This window comes from Medicago truncatula, chromosome 5 (genome assembly GCF_003473485.1).
Source record: "Medicago truncatula cultivar Jemalong A17 chromosome 5, MtrunA17r5.0-ANR, whole genome shotgun sequence".
Classification (NCBI taxonomy): Eukaryota; Viridiplantae; Streptophyta; class Magnoliopsida; order Fabales; family Fabaceae; genus Medicago; species Medicago truncatula.
In genome coordinates, this window is record NC_053046.1 from 25,367,301 (window position 1) to 25,390,176 (window position 22,876).

Here is a 22,876-nt window from a genome sequence, read left to right on the forward strand (position 1 = left end):
ATATATACATGTATGTCGCAGTTTCGTGGTAAGTGGTAACAACCCTTTTTAAAACCTTTGGAACAAAAGCATCTATAGAGCCTATGTGGATATAATTAATATCCATTACAGAAGAAACTTGCTTATCAATATTACCACCCCAATGTTTGGACAAATATTGAATGAGCAATGATAGCTTGACATCAAAATACAAAAGCATCCATGGTATCTTTATAAGGCGTTTATACATTAGTTATTTTTTTGGCTTAATTGGACATTTGGTCCTCTAAATAATTATGAGTTTACATTTTGGTCCCATAAGTTGTAAAACTCACAGTTGAGTCCTCTTGGTTTTGGTCCGTCAGTCAAAAGTACCCTTTCTATCAAATAAGTGAGTTTGCCGTTAGTGAGTGCACACGTGGAGGATCCGACGTGGCACGTATATAAAGGTTGGCTTGGATTTAGAGAGAGAATCGCAAGCTGTTTTAGAAACTGAAAGGGTTTTAGAGAGAGAGAGCACTTGAACGATCCATTGAAGCACTTGAAGGATTGAAGGGTTTTTGCGAAAGTTGAAGACGAAAATGGCTGCAGAGGACGACGATTTTGATGGTCCGATCGACGAGGTAAGTTTTCGCCGTCGTTTATAATGCATAGTTAGGGTTTTTCATATTTCCGGTTTAGGGTTTCGATTTCTGGGATTTGATGGTGGTTTCTAGGTTTGTTTTCTGGTTTAGGGTTTGGTTTTGAATAAAAATCATTTATTTAATCAAATATTTATATGGTTTTAGGGTTTTTGTTAAACATGTTTGAATGTCGTTTTAATGTTTAGCTGGGATTTTGTTATTTCTAACAGATGGAAGGTAGATTTGCGCTGGTTATACACCATGGGGGGGGGGGGGGGGGGGGGGGGGTTAATGAATTTCACCATGCTGGCTATGAAGGCACCCATACTGTGTTAGAATGTGAACCAGACTATTGGAGCTACTTTTCTTTGATAGCAACAATTAAGAGACTAGGTTACCCCATGATTAGTCAACTTTGGTACTATGACCCATATATGTTGTATGACTTGATTAGGCTGAAGAGTGACAAGGGTTGTAGAAGGATGCAAGCTATAGCAGAAATGAATGGTAGGGTTCACCTTTATGTAATATACAGTGTAGGTTGTAACGCTCCTATTTCTATTAAAGCAATTAGACATGCGAATAATACATTTATTCAAGAAATAGAGATTACGTCTTATTCAAAATTCAAAAAACAATAGACATGTATGTAAACCTCAACAATTACAGCGGAATACAAATCAGAGTGATCAAATATATACATGCCATGAGCAAATAAATCATATCCCAAAGATAAATCTCAAAACCCAAACATACGGGCAGTCATCAACAAAATAATAATTCAAAAGAAAATATAACAACCTAATCTAGACCGACACGGCAAGCCTAGATCAGAGCCGACTCAACACCGATATCGGAGGAAGCTCCCGATATCCCACGCAAAGACTCACCGAGACTACTCCTGCACAACGTCTACTCACCCATACAGGCAAGTAGGCGGTTAAAACCACTAGGGGTAAGCATTACATTATCATAATCCAGATAATAATCAAATCAAATAATATCATGTACTTGAATAATATTAGTCATGCATAAATACTTATACCACAACTTGATAGTTCGTATCCACATATATCAATCACATGAATAATTATCCGATCATAATTATTCATTCAAAACATCAATCATAGACAATCATTATCAACATTCATTCACCTCAATTCATCACGAATCACATAATTCACATAGGACTCATGCTATGATATGCACTTATGGACCCATAAATGCATGCGGTACCAAATCTCAACAAGGTCGTCACCTTTCGATGCCACTTGCACATCGAATGTAAGGGCTCACACCTGCCTTACAATAATCTCGAAGTAAAAGAGTCATCTCTTTTACAGCAACAACGACTATGATGCATGGACATGTATAAGGACTCGATAATGCGACAACAATTCACAATCTCAACTCAATATATAGGACAACACCCAATTATATTGATTATCTCCACAACATTGCATTATCAAGAAAACATGTCCACACAAATAAATCATAGTATTCATCATCACACATCAACATATTTATCAATAATCAACAATGTCATTCAACATCAATTACATGATTTTCATTAATCAACAAACATCACTTATCACGTATGAGATTTACCAATTCAAGAATTCTCACATTTCGAGCAATTAGCATACGGTTCTCACGATAGTCATCATACTTCAAACATATACATGCATATTCAATTATTCACTCTAAGTACCTCATTAACCCATTACTAAGTTTGGAAAAGTCTCACGGTTTATAAAGAAAATATTTATGATAAGTTTTCACAAAAATCCACATAACTCATGTGTATTAATTTGATCATAACCCAAGTTCTAAAAATCCTTTGAATATCAAACCAAAGCCATTAGAACAATAACATATTTATCTAAAACTTTCATGTTTACACTAGAGTTCAATTCAAAACAGAAATATGCAAGAAGGGAGCAAGAGTGCAAAACAGGGGAAGCTGACACTGGGCTACTCGCCTCGCGAGTAAGGGTTACTCGCCGTGGCGAGCAATTCCAATAACTACTCGCCACCGGCTCGCCTCCCAGTCGCCTCGCGAGTCATGACAGGTTTCAGAAAATTATGTTTTCATGAAAAATCCATTTTCACCCCAAAATCCCAATTTTTGACTCCCCAATACCCAAATTGATCCCAAAGGTTTACCCAAATGTTTTTAGACATGAAAAGATACTCAAATCCATATACAAACTTGAATCAAACATTATTTTAAACAAAATCATCATTTGACCCATTTTCTCAAAACAACAACAACATTTCGTTTTTTTCATCATCAATCCACAATTAAGTATACCCAAGTTATAATTCACTCACAACAACATGTTTTGTCAACAACAACATCCATTGAAACTTGTTTCTCACCTCAATCCAACACAACTTATCACAAATCATTAATTAGGCAAAATTTCACAACTTGACATTTATACATACATTGAACCATGTAATTTCATCCACAAACATACCATAATCATCAATTCAAGTATAAGAAACAGCAACATAACAAGAGCACGAATTTGACATGAATTGTTCATCAACCCATTTTCATACAACATGAAAAGATGTAAAATTTGAAATTGATTATGATAATAACTAACCCCCTTACCTTAGAAGAAGATTAACCCAAACTCTTGCTTCAATTTAGCTCCTAAGCTTACCCAATTGGATTCTTCAAGTTCTTCTCTCCAAAACCCTTTTGCTCTTCTCTTCACCTCTTTCTCTCTCTACCTCTCTCTAGAAATGTTTGTGAAATGAATGAATTGGTTCTTCTAACACAACCCTAGTGTTATCTCCACTAATGGGCTTAACTTAGTTTCTAGTGGGCTTAACCCATTTCTATTCAAACCAAAAATATTACTACACTCCAAACGATATTTTAATTAATAACGGTAAAATGTCACTAACGGTAAAATCTAATCACTACCCTAGTAACTTAGTAAAATAAGGGTTCTCACTAATTATTAAATTAATTCTCACCAAAATTACCATTTTACCCTTACCCGTCAAATGACTAAAATACCCTTCTAATACGGTAATCCACGTAAATGCACCCGACGACAATTAAATACACACAAGCACAATTAATCACACACAAACACAATTTAAAGTAATTAAAATAAATCTAGCTAAAAATCGGGCTGTTACATAGGTGCCCCAAAAATTCATAATCTGAATCCTTTAGATGAAGCAAATGACTTCCCTGTACCAAATGTTGGTGTTGTGTTGGAGGAAATAGTGGAGGAAGGGCAAAATGTGGGAGGTGCAGGGCTGAATTTACCTATGATTGAATACCCAGTAGGTATTAATTGTGAGATGGCAATGGGAGAGACTATGGTGGAAGATCAGGGAAGTGTTGAGGATATGGTGGAGAAAGTGGGAAGTGCTGAGATTATGGTTGATAGAGAGGGAAGTTCTGAGGTTTTTTGTGATAAAGAGAGATGTGATGATGTTATGGTGGAAAATGAAGAAAATAAGGGAGATGAGGGTAATGTGGTAACTATGGAGAGTGAAGTAGGAGGTGACATGGATGGTGGGGCTGCTGGTGGGACCAATGGTGTGGTAAATGAGGAGAATAATATAATTCATAAGGGTACTTCAAAAGTGAATGAAACAAATGAGGTGGGCCCCACTGAGGTTGGTGGGGGAATAAATAATGCCATAAATTGTGAAGGGCCATCTGCTGTTGAGAGTATTGGTGAGGAGGGAGTCAACACAGGTATAGAGGAAGATTTGTGGGATGGTCTCGAGCAAATTAACTTAGGGGATGAAGTTGGGGAGATCTGGGAAGGAGAGGAAAGGGAGGACAGTGCTCTAGACATTTCTTTTGATGACCCAGATGAAGAGATTGGGGATGCAGACAACTTTGGGGATGCAGAAAACTTAGGTGAAGTAGAAGAACTTGTTCATGATGAAGTTGAAGATGAATTGACTCAGGCCACAAAAACTGAAGGTGAAGTGACTCAAGGAGCAGCAAGTGGTAGTCAGGCAAAGATTAAAAGGGGAAGACCAAAGAAACAGAGAAAAAGGGCAACTGAACCTGTGTTTGAGGATGAGACCTTGGCTGGGGATGTTAACAGAAATGAAATTGGTGGGGAAGAAATTGGTCAGTCTAGCATTGTGAGGGATAGGGGATTGAGTGATGAGGAGGAGTATAATAGTGATGTGTTAGATAGTCAGTTTGAAGATGAAGATGAAAATGGAGGTAATAGAGTTAAGTTTCCCACTTTCAAGCTTCCTGAGAACATGAGAGACTATGAGTGGGAGGTAGGTACATACTTTGTTTCTAAGAAGGATTTTCAGGAAGGTGTTAGAACTTATTCAGTACATGATGGTAGGCCTATAAAGTTTAGGAAGAGTGATAAGACAAGGGTGAGGGTTATATGTAAATTGCCTTGTAATTGGGAGCTATATTGTGTAAAGATACCAAATGAAGAAACATGGCAATTGAGGAGGATAAAGGGAAAACATAGCTGCACTAGAGCATTTAAGGTCAGGATGATGAATTCAGAATGGTTGGGTGGTAAGCTACATTCAAGGGTGAAGGACAATCCTGCTTTGAAGTTGAAGACTATTGTGGAAAGAGCACATGAAAAGTGGAATCTTGGGGTGAGCTTCACAAAGGCATATAGTGCTAGATGTAAAACACTTGACATGGTTAATGGATCATTTAGGGAGCAATACACTAGGCTCTATGACTATGCACATGAGCTTTTGAGGTCTAATAGAGGATCTAATGTCTTTATCAACACTATGCCATTCCAAGGGTCAGAAGAAGACCTTGAGGCACCTGGTGCTGTCTTGTGTCCCCATTTTCAGAGAATGTATGTTTGTTTCAAAGGATGCAAGGAGAGCTTTTTCAAGTGTAGGAGTATAATTGGACTTGATGGTTGTTTTTTAAAGGGTTATTATGGTGGACAGCTCTTGGCTGCAATTGGAAGGGACCCCAATGATCAAATGCTTCCAATAGCATTTGCTGTGGTTGAAGGGGAAACAAAAGAATCATGGAAATGGTTTTTGGAGCTACTTATTGCTGATTTAGGTGGTCATAGATTGTGCTTGACTTACACTTTTATAAGTGATCAACAAAAGGTAAATTCAAGTTATAATTTATGTTGAATCAAATTTCTTTTATTTATTTTACATTGTATTTAACTTGAGGATATATACATTGTAGGGACTTTTACCAGCTATGGATGAACTACTTCCTGGAGTTGACCAAAGATTCTGTGTGAGGCATCTTTACAACAACTTTAGGAAGAAATATCCTGGAAAGAAGTTGAAGGAATTGATGTGGAAGGCAGCAAAGGCCAGTTATGATAATGCATTCAATGATGCAATGGCAGAGATAAAACAGATAAGTGAAGGAGCTTATGAATATCTTATGAAAATCCCTGCAAGACATTGGAGCAAGTCTAAGTTCACTAGTGGACCACTATGTGACACTCTGGTGAATAACATGTTAGAAGCCTTCAATTCTACCATTGTTATAGCTAGGGGAAAACCAGTGGTGACAATGTTTGAGGAAATTAGAGTATACTTGATGGAGAGGTGGGAAACAAATAGACAAAAGATTGCTAGGTATGAGGGTGTGGTGCTTCCCAACATTAAGAAAAGAATTGAAAGAGAATCTGCATACACCAATAACTGGCTCGTTAGGTATGTCATCATTTTACAAATTTGTATATTATTTTCACATTATGCTAAAATTATGGAATATGATATGATATTTTTTGTTGCATTATCTAGGAGATCAACTGAGCATGATTATGAAGTTAGACACATAGCTTGTCAATCAAAAGAGACGTATCATGTCAATCTGCTTAGGAGGGAATGTGTCTGTAGGAGATGGCTATTGACAGGATTGCCATGTTGTCATGCCATCTCCTGCATGAAGTCCCAAGACATGAATATAGATGACTATGTTCCTGATTGTTACAAGAAGGAAAGGTATGCAGCTTGCTACAGCAGTGTGATCTACCCAGCAAATGGACAATGTTTATGGGAAAGAACTGAATATGCAGATCTTCAGCCACCACCAATTAAAAGACAACCTGGCAGGCCAAAGAAGAAAAGGACCAGGGATCCAAATGAATTACTTGATCATAATCAAATGAAGAGAGCTAGATGGGGTATGAAATGCAGCAGATGCAAACAAAGTGGACATAACAAGTCCACTTGCAAGCTTCCACCACTACCAGCATCATCTGCTCCTGCAACATCAACTGTGCAGCCTCCTCCAACAGCATCTGAAGGCTCATAAAACCCAGTTGCTCATGCAACATCATCTGTGCAACCTCCTCCATCACCAGCAGCATCTGTGCAGCCTCCTCCACCACCACCAACATCTGTTCCATCATCAACTGTACCTGCAAGAACTTCAAGAGGCTCAGGAACAACAAACAAGACAAAGGCCAGGAGAAGGAAGGGTAAGGAACCTGTTTCATCAACACAACCAGATGCAAGTATCAAAAAGAAGAAAGTCTCAGCTAGAGCAAAGGGTTCTACTTCAAGCCAGAAATAGTCTGTTTTATTGTTGTTATGCAATTAAGTGACTGTTATGATGTTATGTTGTTAACCTATTATGCCTAAGTGCATATTTTGTGTTGTATTGCCTAAGTGCAAGAAACAATATTGCCTAAGTGCAAGAAACAATTTAGGTTTTATTTTGGTGTTATGTTGTGTTGCCTATTAACCTTATTTTGATGTAATGACAAACACAAGTGTGTGATATGGTATTATGGAATGAAACCTTGGTTTGTGATATATTACAAGTCCTTCATTCTCAATTGTTTAATTTCAAGTTTCTTTACTTTATATCAATCGGACAGCAACATTTCAACACAAAGCATACATTTCAACATATGAAAATACACAACAACCATGTAAAGGCAAATCAACTTCTTTCATTCATTTCATGTAGTTCATATTGCAACATCAAAATACATAAGTGATCATAACTTTCAATCTCAAACTACATGCCTAACAATCTTCCTATTTCAAATAAACATGACTCCAATTGCCACTATTTCTGCATAACAATATTGTTCCTAACACTAAGCAAACACCAAACCAAAATAATCCAACAATCAGAGACATCTTCAACCAAAATCTTGTCTTCCCCAATTCATTCTTCAACTTTGTATTCTTTTTCTCCAACTTTGCAATTTTCAAATCCCTATCATCAGTGAACTCTTCATCAACTAACTTGAAGAAACTACAACCCTTGTCAAATTGATTTTTGTAGTTTCTGCAACCCCAGAACTTTTTCCCACAGTTTGGGTTGTAGCTATCTGTGACAGTTCGAACAACTGATTCTTCTCCACACCTGCATTCCGTGATTGCTCTCTTTCTGAGACTAGAACCAACAGATCCAGCTGATTGACCCATTTCTTTGGACATTTTTTCAGATTCGAAATTGACTGGATGTCAAAGAATGATGGACAAAACTGGCGATTTCGAAGTAATATAAGGATGATTTTGAATGGCGAGAGAAGAAGATTGAAGGAGGATGTCGAAGGATGATGATGATTTCAAAGAGAGAGAGGAGAGGAAGAACAAAGAGTGGATGAACCCTAATTTTGGGATCTCTGAATAATTTCGAGCCATATATACTTGCCACGATGGAGCCACGTCGGATCCTCCACGTGTGCACTCACTAACGGCAAACTCACTTATTTGACAGAAAGGGTACTTTTGACTGACGGACCAAAACCAAGAGGACTCAACTGTTAGTTTTACAACTTATGGGACCAAAATGTAAACTCATAATTATTTAGAGGACCAAATGTCCAATTAAGCCTATTTTTTTTTTGTTTTTTCCCCTCTTATGTCAAACTCTCACCACCATCTCTCCGACTAACGCCTCTCTCACCACCGTCTAGCCATCGTCCCCTGCAACTTATTGTCTCTCTATCACCGACGTGCAGCAACTGTCCGTTCAGCAATCGTCCATCCGCAACTCACAGTCTCTCTCACCATTTTTTTCTCTCTTTATCATCCCCGTATTTCCTTAGATCAGACTATCACCAGCGAGCTCCTTTCCACCTTTTGTAGCCGTCAAACTCGGATCTGTAAATGCCTCCTCCCTTCTTGTCAGTTCCTTCAACTCCATCGCGCCCTCCCTCCTCCTTCATTGAAGGCCCTTCACCACCAAAGTACGGGGGGGGGGGGGGGGGGGGGGGCGAGAATAGAGAAGATAAAAGGTGGACGACGTACAAAGAAGAGTGAAGGGTGAGTGAAAATTTGTTTTTGCCCTTGCACTTTAATCATAATTACAAAACTTCCATTGATGTTGTAATTGTGTCAAATGTTTTGTGTTCAGTTATCATTATCTATGGTAGGTGTTGATGTTTGATAGATTTTGAGGAATTGTGTTTAACTTATGCAGACTTTTTAAAATATAGTTCCAGTCACCAACGGGAATGGTTATGGTGCATAAGGAAATCTTATGCACCGTGCATAAATCCCAGCCCATTAACCGGTAGTCCAACATAATTTCTTCCTACACCCCCAAGCGAAACCAAACGAAACAACACCACAACCGCGGATATCATCATTTTAGTTCAATGATGATTTCAGAGTGTTGATTTGGTTCAATGACAGTCACAAATGTCCTTATTATAGTATGTTTTGTACAAAATTATGCCAAAACCATTTTGCTGTGGAAATGGTTTCTGTGAGTTGTACTCCAAAACCATTAGATGTACTTAATGGTTTCCAGCAGGTGAAAAAACTAAGGACTTATAGCCATTGCATCATTCAGTTTTGGACTGACACAATTGGAGGAGGAGAAAAGAAATGGTTTATGTGAGTTGTACTCTAAAACCATTAGATGTACTTAATGGTTTCCAGCGTTTCCCAGCCATAAATCCCTCTAACATCACAAAGATTTTGAATCCAGTTTCAACTTCAGATCTGAAACCGTGAACACAAACAGTGATGAAACAGTAACATATAGCAATCAACACAGTGCCACTAGATCGAAGAAGAAGAAAAAAATGCAAGGGAAGAAGAGGAGCGAACCGGCTCAACAGCAAGTTAAGCAAAGAAAATTTTGTTTGTGTTTTAATCTTTAAATCTACTCATTCTAGTTGTGTTTTTGCGCGATCCGAGTTCGGATTAGGCTTTAAAACGAAAATGAATGTTGAAAAATGGCTTTAGTTTTTTAAAAGGGTGAGTTTGATTCTCCGGCACGGCGCCGCCGCCGCCTCTGGCCGGCGACCACCGCGCCGGAATCATCATGTGTGGCTGGAAGAGATGAAGACTCATCTGAGTTCTTTGTTTTCTTTTCCATAATGTTGAAAATTGTAGAGAGAGAGAGGGAGAGCTTTATGTTTTTAGTGAGAGAAATGTTTGATGCAAATGAACTTTGATTTGGTGTAGTTTGAGAAGCCTATGATTATTACACGTGTACACTAGATCTGATGGTTGTGAAATGTTTATGCACGGTGCATACGGATTTCCTTATGCACCATAACTTTTGCCATCACCAACATGATAACATCATTTATGCGTCTATTTATGGGCTTTGAAAATAAATATAGGCTATTACTTTTCCCATCCAATGTGTTACTCGCGCATCCTATATTTTTCCCAAAATACCCTTCATATTTTATAATCCTTACGTGTGGGGTCTATAAATCTCGATTAACTAGGTATATCCCTCTTAAGTCTGGTTGCACCTGTTGATCACACGATGATCCTTACGTGTGGCGTCTTGTTGTTTCTAAGGTAATTGAAAGCATAAACTTAAATTGGCGTTCCAGGTTTTCCCAAGGAATGAAGGCCAATGTTCCAGTAGGTCTGGCCATCTATGAATCTTAGGACACTAATATCACACACTCTAACGCCCACTTTCGTTAATTATTTAATTAATTAAGTTTAGGCGATTATATTATATTTATATAATATATGCATGATTTTGGTATGTTTTGATGATTTAGATGATTTGATTGATAATGTGATAAGTTATGAGTTTTGAAGATTTTGATAAAGATATGAGACTTATTTTATTGTTAAATAAAATAAAGATTTGAAAATAATATAAAATATTTAGTTAAGGGTTGTTTTGAGATTTTAGAGAGTTTTGGGGTAGAAAGTAAATAAGATAAGTTATTAGGAAGAGATATAAATAGGGGAAGACCTAATTGTTAGAAAAACTATTGTACGTGTAAACTTTTGGAAAAGGGAGAAAAAGCTTAGAAGGGAGAAGATCAAAGAGAGAGCTGCGATTTCTTCATAACCAGGTAAGGGTGAGACTAATAACTCAGTAATGGTAATCGATTGTAATTCTGATGATTAGTTAGCAAGAATTATGATTGAATTGGAAAAAAACGAAAACCAGGTCAAATCCCTAGAATTGATGATCAAACGGTATGAATTGATTAAATTGGTGTAGAAAGTGTTCCTAGACCTTAGATAATGTTTAGGACGAACTTTGGAATCAATATTAGGCTTAGAACCTTGAGAATCGTTGGATTTTTGTAAATATAGTAAGTCTGGCCGTAGCGAAATTCATCGCTCGCCACGGCGAGCTATGAGGTTTCGCCTCGCGAGTGATGAACATTCATCGCTCGCCTCGGGAGTTGCACAATGCAGCTCGCCACAGCGAGCAACCTTACTCGCCATAGCGAGCTAGGGCAGAGAGCATGTAAGATTTTGCAATTTCGACTTTTTAGTTGGACCTTGAGTGCCTGAACATACCTAGTAATGATTAGGAATGAATGTAGGACAAGATTGAACCCATAACAACTTTAGTTTGGAAATTGAATGGTACTCGCCATGGCGAGTAGATACTCTCGCCTCGCGAGCACTTCCAGATTGGATTGCCTGGAGTGTTTGTGCGATCTGTGTCGCACGTTTTGATCAAGAGTGAACCCCTAGTTGGTAATGAGACCTAATGATGATGTTTAATGCAATCTGTAAAGCCGTTTAAGACATGTTGATATTAATTGAGCATGAATTAACGTATTACGCATTATGTAAGATATGAATTAAATATTATGATGCCATAGAATTGCAATTGATATAATGATATCATCCTATTGTTGTGTTACTTGACTATGTTGCTGCTGTTATTTAACTAAGTGCATAATGTCTATATATGATGAATAAGATGACGTTTGGCTCCAAATTATTGGATGCATATTGATATGATGATTACAGTGATTTGTTGATAAGAGTCCATGCATTAGCATTCATTGAGCTCAGTCCTCACCGCGATTATTAGGAGCTTTGTACTCCGCACGATTTATTAGGAGCTTTGTCCTCCGCACGTTTAAAGTATATTAATACTTATGATGACGTTTGGTACCACATGCATATAAGGAGTCTAAGAGCATTGTCGCATTGTCATGTCTAATATGCTATGTTGTTGATGATGATTGAATACGTGAATACGTGGTAATTGTTTATCAAATATGCAAAGTTGTTAATATTGATTATGATGTTAATGTTAATTTATGATTCGAATTACATTGATTAATATTATTTTGTTATGAAATCTCACCCCTTCTGCTTGAAAATGTTGCCCTTCGTATGAGTAACTTGCAGGTGACCGTGCTTAGTGTGCAGTTGCCGTCGTGAGTGGCATTGCCTTCACTGTGTCGTCTAGGTCGCTCTGATACGTAACGGGATGGGGCTATATGTTATGCATGCTTCGTTCTATTACGTGAACAATATGCTATTTGTGATATTTAACTAACTCTTTTGAGATTATATTAATGTGGCCTGCGTGCCAAAACGTTTTATGGATTATGATATAAATTCCGCTTCAATGTTTAAGTTATTTGGTTAAATTGTTATTTAACTGTTTTGGATTATGTTAAATGTGATATCCCGTTGTTTACGATGTTTACTCTGATAAATGTTTAGAAATTTTTATGTTGGGGAAAACGGGGTGTTACACACACTCTCTCAGTTACGTAGTAGTTCTACAAACGGGTAGCCCTAATCTTCGTCTACCTTACCAAGGGTTTAAGAGAACAGTTCTATTTGGGTTTATTCCCTAGAGTTGCTTGTTTCCTTAGAAAATCAAGGAGAAGTAGAAAATCTCCTGAAGCTCCAAAGTTGCCTTCCTCTTGAACTGCCAAAGTTCTGAACGAGAAATTCTGAATGAGTAAGGCTGGTATTTATAGTGGAGATTTCTAACTGGGTTTGGGCTAAAAATGCGGGCTAAACCCATAAAAACAAATAAAATTATGTATGCGCCCCTTGCTTTTCAAATGCTCGGGGCGCATGGGGCATGTCCTAGGCGCACCAAGTGTAAACTTGGATGTGCTCTAGGTGCATGCAAGATGCGGTAGGTGCATGGCTTGTTTTTTCCATGCCCTAGGTGCATCTCATGTGCTCTAGGCGCATGGTTGCCCCTTTTGGGTCCATTTTCTTCGATTTTCGTTGTTTTTAGGTTTTCGTATTCAAATAACTTGCCTCGAAATTTGAGAACAAAATTCCTCCCATTGTAAAGTCTCCTGAGGACTCTTGAATCTTCATTCTTGGTCTTCCCAAAGCCTTCACAATTCTTCAGATGTTCTTGATTTGCCGATTTGCATGATTTCTTCGTGAATTACTTTAAAACCCTATAAAATTGCTATGTTTTCGGAAATCATAGGCAATCGTTCTAATATCTTGCTTTTTTCTGCTAAAACCTAATGAAAATGATTGAAAAACATGCTAAGAATAACCTAAGATGACCTGTCATCATGCTTATTGGGGACGCTTTATGTAATTTAGGGTCCAACATCATCCTGATGTCAATAGAAACGTTAAAAAAGATCGAAGGATTAAGGACGACTCCAGCTAAAAAGCTTGTGGGGGTGGCTGATGGAACACTACACGAACCGGAAGGAGTGTTATTCAATGTGCAAGTCGAGGTGGAAAATTTCAAACTCTTGACGGACATAGTATTGATGGACACGGATGAATATCCAGTGACCTTAGGCAGACCTTTTCTAGCTACTTCAAAAGCTCAGATCAACTTGGAGCATAAATAAATTATGCTGAGGTCAAAAGGTAAATACTTGATACATCACCTCTCACAGAAAAACATGAGTAGTAGGATCGTCTAATCTACTGTAAGAGTATGTTTTGAGTTATGATTAGTAATATCCTAATATGAGTTAATGTGTTTAATAAAATTAAGATAGAAAAAGATATTCTAAATATTAATATTTTATGATTTATTTCATTTCATTATCATTGTCTTATATAGTAACAAGCCACAACTGCATGGTCTTTGAAATTAGAGAAGAAAAAAAATAATTCAAGTATTGGGTGCCAACACAAAAATTAAATTACATATCGTAGAATATTTTATCATATATGATATTTTTATATATTTTCCTAGTACAAGAAGCCCTTCCTCTCTGTAGAGCCTTTTTGTATTCTCTTTGGTCTTGTACTCCAACGATTTCCAGGATCATCTGAATAACCACATAGACATTGGTATTTAATACACCGAGGAATCCTAGGAAGCATACACTTAACTGTTTTTTCACAAGCAGAATCATTATGACATTCAACGTGTGCTGTAATGAGAAAAAAGGAAAAAGAATGTTACAAATTAAAGGGGATAGAAGATTACATAAGAAGTAAAGAATACAATTTCACGTAATGAAAAATTTCTTACCCCCCTTTGTAACAAGAAATAGGGACAAAAAGTATATCATAACATAAACAAACGTCAGAAGTTTAGCCATATATTTCCCTTTCTTTTGCATGTATCAAATAGAAAAAGATATGACCACTTTAAAATGTTTAAAGCTCAAACTTACTTTGCATAGATTTAATAGATTTCAGAACACTTAGTAAAATGTCCCTTAACTATATTGAATTATCTTGTTTGTCCCTTTAATATACTTAATAAGGAAGCTGTATCAAAAAAATCCAATTATAAAAAATAATTTTAATTTTTTAAACTTTTGTGATGGAATAAAAATGTTTTTACCTTGAGGAAAAAGGTAGGATAATTTTTTAACCTTAGTGGGAGGTTAAATTATAATGTTGTTCGAACATATGACCCCTCTTCTATCAATAAGTAATTTAAAAAAATAATATAAAAAACATTTTGTTTTTCTCTTGCACACATAAGGAGAAACAATGTTACATGATGACAAATTTAGTAAGTACACTAAGCTGCTTCAACTAGTAAATTAGTATGTGTATCGTCTCCACAGAGATTATTGTTTTCTACTAGAAAATTTATAAAACTTATTATTATTAAATCTATAAATTAAAGGATGTTTGCATGTTTTGATTGATTAGACAAATATATTTAGTTTTTTTAATTAGATGTTTAACGGTGATTATGATTCTTCAAAACTCCTCTATGTTTTTTGTTGGATTAACACAAATTTCCGATTAATTATGACTTATGAATACTTTGACTAAGAACATGTATCATCTCTTCTCTCTCTATACTCAGCCGATCCACCAAAGCTCATCCCTTCATCATTTCCTCATTCCAAATAGGACATATGTAGTTGATAGAAATGGTGGTGCGCAGGCCTATCAACGCATCACTGTAGTTGATAGAAATGTTTGTGTGTTTGATTTGGGATTAGTAGATTTTTGGACGAGAATGGTATTTTGGTCATTTTTAGGATTGAGGGTATTTTGATAATTTGTGGAGTGACGGTAATTTAGTAATTTTAGAATGTAGAATATTTTTTGTGTTTTAATGTGTTTGGTTATTTTTACCAAGTTAGTAGTAACTAGCGGTAATTATTTTGAAGTGGTAATTAATTGATGTTTTAGTGAGTTAAGTGTGTAATAACTTTTTAGAATTAAATGGAAAGAGTTTTGAGGCCCATTAAAAATTGTAGTGACCTAACCCATTATTGAGGTATATATAGATAACTCATGATAGGAAACTAGGGTTAGAAACATTTCACACTTCATACAATAGAGAGGTTAGAGAGGATTGAGAGAGAAGAGGAGAATAGAAGAGAAAGAGGAAGACCTATTTGGAGAGAAGTGAAGAGGAAGCTAGGAAATCATCAAGGGAGTGAAGATTCTTGGAGATTGGCTTAGTTTTTCAAGAAACAAGGTAAGGGGGATACATTCTTTCACTTAATAAGCTATAATCTAGTTTTTCACTTATGGGTCATCATTGTTTTGAATGTATTATGATTTTGGGTGTTGATTTTCAATCTCATAATTATGTGGTAAATTTATGTGGTAAATTTGGTGGTGAATTTATGTGGTAAATTATGTGATAAATTTATGTGGTAAATTTGGTGTTGATTTTGGGTGTTGGTGCTTAATTTTCATTGATTATTTGTGTTTAAGTGATTATTTTGAGAATCTAGCTTAAATTGGTGAGAATCTTGTTGTGGTTGATGATTATTATTCAAACATGTTTAAAATCCTTTATTGAATAATTGGTTATGTTTGAAGTTTGAGGTTTATGTGATAAATGGGTTTGAGGTTTATGTGATAAATGAGTTTGATCCTGATTTTGGATGTGTACTTGATGATTTGAAGTGGTGAAAGTGTTTATTACAAATGTTATGAGCATGAACAATGTTTTGGGTGTGTTGCAATTGACTTAAGTGATTATATGGTGAAAAACACAATTTTGAAACTGATTTTGAAGCTATATGTTAGCCCAAAATTGGCCCCCTATTTTGAGCAGTTTTTCCAGCTTTTGGTTCGGAATAAATCGTCCCCCGACTTTGAAATATCGCAGCGCAAGGTGATGGGGAGGAAAGGGGGAGGGAGGGGGAAGGAGAAATAGATGGTGATGGAGAAGGGGACTGTGGTAAAGGTTTGTTTCCTCTTTTGAGTGAAAGAGACATGATTGGTCAACTTTGCACCCAGACATATCAACCTGACACCTAGATAAACCACACTTCTTTGCAGCGCGTTGCCATCCCCATTGACCGTTCATACGATCCCTGAGTTTCCAAAGCAGCCTCTTTTTATGAAAGGTCAATGATGGAAACACATTTTTACAGAAGGAAGAGGAGGAGGGGGTGTGAGAAATGGTGAAGGTTTGAAGCCTATTTATAGGGGAAACGGTTACATAGGTTATAACTACACTAAATGCAGTAAAAACGTGTAAAATCAAGTTTGAACAATTGACCACCGTCCAAAAAACATTTGAAAACGTGTTTTATGTGGTGCTTACCATCGACCAAAAAACACTGACGTGCTTCAGATTATATAATCCAAATCCCTACCCATGGTTTCCAGATTATATAATCCGAATTTATTCAATACTGGTGAAAAATGAGAGAAACTACGTACCTTATGTAGGATGAGGGACATTTCAGATTATATAATCCAAAGTACGATTTATTTTTTGTGGTCTACATTGTACCGACAATTTCTGTTGTCCAGGACGTACATAAACTTCTATAAATAGGTGTCCCTGTTTTCATAACAAGCAAACCACACCAAGAAAAAAAAAACCATGGAAAACTCTGTCTTTAATTCGACCACCAAGCTAGGGTGTAAGTGAAATTCAGATTATATAATCCGAATTCATTATTCATAGGATTCTTTTGTATGGTCCACATTGTTGATGGGATAAAATCGCAAGTGCACGGTCTTACCGAAGTAGTAATAAAAGTATCGTTCCGACATGGAGTTGTGAATTCAATTATCTTTTAACAATGATTAGAATTAAAATTTAAAAGATTGAAAGTTGTATTTTTGTATAATTAAAAGAAAATAACAATTATAAAATAAAAGAGGTGTCTTGGGATTATTGGTTCATCTAATTGACAAGTCCTTCACAAACCAAACTATTAAACTTGTAACCTTATGTTAGACCTAACTTCTAAAGACAATTTCTCTTTTTTTCCTCTAGCAACCAAGCCTATTTCGCTGACTTGATCACTATTAGATTTTGGTCCTAAGTTGTAACCAAGCCTATTTCGCTGACTTGATCACAATTTAGAATCCTTGAAGTTCGAAACTATATGTCTCAAAGATTGTAAAGACTATTTCGCTGCCTTTACAATCTTTGTCTAAATTCACTTGTTCGAATATCAAAGCTCCACTTTCGTTTTATGAATTGATATTTGAGATGATGGATTAATAATTATCAAACCCTCCACTTTCGTTTCCGCAGTTTGATAATGGTTAATTCATGTTAAAGCGATGAATTTAGATTAGAGATTAGGGTTACATAAGATTAAGGTTTAAAGGTTGGTTTGATTAGGATTATGTCATTTAGACTTATCCAACAATCCCAAGACAAGAAGAATTCTACTCACTAACGTTCATTGTAGACATAGAAGAGAAGAAGAAGAAGAAGAACATAAAATAAAAGTGAACTTTTATTCAAAGAAACAATTGTCACTTATTATTTCAGAGAACAAAAGATGAATATTTGTGATGGCTAGCTACTCTATTTATAGTTTACATTCGACTTAGAATCTAAACAATTACATCACTAGAATGTTCCACAAGAAAACTAAAATAGAGTAGCTACAAATCTAAGCAAAAACAGCAAAAGGGTATAATGGGCGTGCCACTTTTATATTATTGTACAAGATCTTCAAATTCTTTGCACATGATATTTTTGTATGAGATATTCATATTTTTGTCCTCAATCCTTGCACAAGATATTTTTGTGTAAAATCTTTTATATTTTTGGCACGCATCAGCTCCAATTCTCCTTTCTTTTGCTCCAAGACTCAATCTTTAGAATATTTGTTCCTGAAATATAATAACTTGCAATTGTAGTATAAGAGTTCTAAAAAGGAAATAAACTTTAATAAAATAAACTTAAATCTAATTAAAACGAAACTAAATATTAAGCTAAAACATATAATTATTGACTCATCAATTGCACCGCCCATTTATGTAGTTCACAACGTCCAAATATATAAATAAGTGTTTTCGGTTTTCATTATCATTTTCAGCAAAACACACCAAAGAAATTAAACTATGAACTTTTTTGTCATTGTGCTGAGGATCTTTCTCATGTTGTTGCAAATAGATAACACTTTATTTGACGGCATGATGAAGATCTTCAACATGCTGTAAAAAATATATAGATAGATTTTGCTGCAAAACACAAAAAAAAATAACTTTGAATACCAAGAGGTTGCTATGAGCTAGATCTTGCTGCCTTGGCGATATAAATATCTCAGTTGGCAAGGCAACATGATCTAACTCAACAATCCTCTTGAAACACCTTTTCTTCCATCGTTATGCTGGAGATCTGATTACGAAGAGGTTGTTATGAACTCGATTTAATTGTCCTGCCGATCTAAATATGTCAGTTGGCAAGCCTGCATGATCGAGTTCAAAATCCTTTTCGATCAACATCCAAGAATATTATGTTGTTTATGTTGTTTTAAGTTTTTTACTTGATTTTTTAATTTTTTTTCTAAGTTATCTTCCATAAAACCCTGTAAAAACACAGTTTGGTACACTTTGATTTATATAATCTCATTTTTTTTTGTCAAATTCGGATTATATAATTCAAATACACTTAGTTTTTTTCGGACGCTGGCGTCTTATCAAAGGTTTGGACGGTTAGTGGAGTGTTTAATGCATTTTTTAACAGTTGGACGGTGGAACACGTTTTATTCTACTGTAGTTATGATCTAGGACTTGTTTTAAGTTATAAAAAGGTTTGTATCTTCAACAAATTCCTTCATTCTTCAACAAAAATTAATGTATTTAGTTCAAAATTTATACTAAGTATATCAACTTTTGCTGACTCATTTTTTTTATATATATTTTAGGACGGATGGAGTATGTTTATAAGGTTAATAGGATCGACCTACTCATGAAGGAAAGAAATTGAAGCCAATAATGGACTATACAAAATTCATGGTCCTCATATCCATCCTGTGAACCAAAACCTCTAAATCATCTTCCAAGCTTCCACCAGGTCCTCCCCCTTATCCTATTTAGATACTTTCACTCACCTTTCTAAAATTTATGGACCTATAATTACTCTCAAGTTAGGAATTTCAACCACCATAGTGATTTCTTCTCCAAAAATAGCCAAAGAAGCACTTCACACATATGACATAGTTTTTTCTAGCAGGACAGTCCCAGATGCTGCAAAGACACTTGGTCATGACAAAGTTTCAATGGTATGGATACCACCATCAGCTAAATGGAGGACTCTTAGAAAAGCTTGTGCTACAAAAATATTCTCATCTCAACAACTTGACTCAACAAAATTCCATCGCAAGAGAAAAGTGCAAGACTTGATAAACTATGTGCACAAGTGTTGCGAGAAAGGTGAAGCCTTTGATTTTGGAGAAGTTTCTTTTGCAACAGTTATGAATTCGATATCAGAAACTTTCATCTCTATGGATTTCATTACTTCGGTTCGAACGATGATGACAAGAAATCAAGGGAGTTTAAGGAAATTGTGATTGGTATTATGGAAGAAGTTGGAAGACCTAATGTTGTTGATTTCTTCACTTTTTTCAAATATTTTGATCCACAAGGTGTAAGAAAAAGGATGAGAAGTTACTTTGGGAAGTTGCTTGATTTTTTTGATGAAGTGATGGAAGAAAGAATACATTCAAGAGCTTCTAATCAATCTAAGAAATACAACGATGTGTTAGATTCTTTTCTGGATCTTGTCAATCAAGAGAGTTCCGAATTGTGTCGCCAGCCATGACGTCTTACACTTATTTACAGTAAGTATTTCACTTAGCATTCCAAATTAGACTTGTTTCAATTTTCTATCTAATTCTTGCTATCGAATTCTGGTCTTAGATTCTGTTAGCCGTATTAGCGTTTGATTATTAATTCTATTCTCGTACTGGTAAACTTTTACCTACTGATCTACGACCACGATGATCGATGATTCAAGTCAAGAGACTCAAAATCCATTTTTGCGAGTAAACTAATATAAAAGGTGAGAATGTTCCATTAAAGAATGGATAATTCATATAATGCGAGTAGGACTAGACGAAAATAATAATGTTCAACAATTGTGATAAAATATGTTTGAAGACTAATTTAAGATTTTTATTCTGTAGTCAAAAGTGACTGCTGGACAATTTTTAATTTCAATATAATCAAATGGATTTAGATTAATTTATTGTGACTTATCTGATCAGATATCAATTTTTCTTCTTTGAAAAAACATCATTTTCACCTAGAAAACAATCTCATAGACTTCACTTTTACTTGATGTCAGGATTTATTTGTAGCCGGAATAGACACAACATCGACAACAGCCGAATGGGCAATGGCAGAGTTACTACATAGCCCAAGTAAATTGGGAAGACTAAGAGAGGAAATTCAACAAATAGATGAGAAATTTGGAGAAATTGAAGAGTCTGATTCGTCAAAGTTTCCGTACCTAAGGGCAGTGGTAAAAGAAACACTAAGGCTTCACCCACCAGTTCCATTTCTAGTACCTCATAAATCAAAAGATGATGGTGAATTAGATGGATTCATGGTACCAAAAGATGCGCAAATTCTAGTAAATGTGTGGTCGATTGGAAGGGATTCGAGGATTTGGACTAATCCAAATTTATTTGAACCTGAAAGATTTTTGCAGAGTGAAACAAATTTCAAAGGTAGAGATTTTGAACTTATTCCATTTGGTGCTGGTAGAAGAATTTGTCCTGGATTAGCTTCAAGGTCCATTCACTACATATTGGCTTCTCTTTTGTATCACTTTGACTTCAAGCTTGCTCATGAGCTAAAACCTGATGATATGGATATGAGTCATATGTTTGGAGTTACATTACATAAAGCTCAACCACTTCGAGTTGTACCTATCAAAGCTTAGAGTAAATTTAGCACAATCATGATGAGTCACCGCAATTTTGTAGTAATTATACTTCTTAATTTCTATTAAATTCGATGACTCATTGTGATTTGGACAATTTCAATATGATACCAAACATGCACTTAAATTTATTTTCTTTGGTTTATGTACACTTATTTGAATTAGTTTACTAGTATTTCAATAAACCTTATGACATTTATATATGTTGTTTTCAACTATTTCAATAAACCTTATGACATTTATATATGTTGTTTTCAACTATTTCAATAAACCTTTTAGAATTATAAGTAAATAGTTTATATAAAAATAGTTAGACAAAAATTGTATTGCAAATTTTTATCTCATTATATTTTTTTTTTTCCTTGTAACAAATCAACCCTTTAAGTCATAAACTTGTATATCGTTACTCTTTTTCCTCCATTCCATTAATAGACACCTGGGTTGTATATATTAAAGATTTTTTTTATTACAGTTATATTATAAACTTTTTTTTTTTTGAGAGAAGTTATATTATAAACATTGATCACATAAAGAGTTGAGTCTATGCCTCAAGCTCCCCTGAAATGTTGCACTTTGGTTGGTTTGAAGGGCACTTTGCTTATTTAGTGTTATGTTTACTCTTATGCTATCCCATATTTGATTCTAGACCTTAACCTTCTATGAACTCGTTACGTTTTGGTTTGTTTGAAGGTATGACACCTCTAAGCTAAGGCTTCTGCTGCTGTAAAGCTGACCCAGTATCGTTACAGTTTGGTTCAAAGTTGAGATTGTTGGAGCATGTGTGGAAATAGAGTGGAAGTTGACTTAAAAGACTAAACACAAATTTATATATTGGATAAAGCTTGTGTAGTGTGAATTGAAAAAAGTAGAAGTCCCACACTAAATGGATCACACACATTGATAGTATTTATATGGCGTGGTATGTAAACAAAGCAAGTAGAGGAGTCAAACGGGATGGTCTATGTGGAACATGGTCCAACCTCGCTTGACCCTTTTTAATTTTCTTTTTAAAACTTATTCACTCTTTTTTATTTATTTTTGGTATTTTAGTTACATACAACTATTTTTTTTACTAAAATATGTCTGGATGAAAAGAAATATTAATTGAACTTTAGATTTATTCCTTCAATTGAATCAAATTAATAGTATTTAAACTTTAAAATTATAAAACTTTGAGCTAAGTTCATCCATTTTTACTAATTTTTCTTATTTAAGTATTTTTCAAAAAATAGTGATTTTTTTTTTTAACAAAAATCAAATGGAAATATTGATAATGGGCTGACCTGAAGCCCAATGGGCTAACCCGACCTAACCCCATTATTATTAGACTATTACTTTTCCCACCCTATGCCTTTCCTAGCGCGCCCTATTTTTTTTTCCAAAATTACCCTCGGAGCATTCCGGATTATGTAATCCGAACGTGTCCGGATTGTATATTCCGGAATCAACCAGTACACAAAACTGAAACAAATTTGCATGTCATCGTGGGTTTTATCATTGTTTTTCAATAAATCATTATATATGTATGTGTGCT

General features: G+C 35.4%; 1 long non-coding RNA gene and 1 pseudogene across 1 annotated transcript; one reads left to right on the forward strand and one right to left on the reverse strand.

Moving 5' to 3' along the window:
• Positions 1-13,857: 13,857 nt before the first annotated feature.
• Positions 13,858-14,404, reverse strand: LOC11416894 (uncharacterized). Its single transcript, XR_003012605.2, has 2 exons — positions 14,245-14,404; positions 13,858-14,143 (listed from the first exon to the last, which is right to left on the reverse strand). It is a non-coding gene; the product is annotated as an uncharacterized lncRNA (long non-coding RNA).
• A 4,442-nt stretch (positions 14,405-18,846) lies between these two features.
• LOC11415798 (cytochrome P450 76T24-like) lies at positions 18,847-21,473 on the forward strand (annotated as a pseudogene).
• The last annotated feature ends 1,403 nt before the right edge of the window (positions 21,474-22,876 follow it).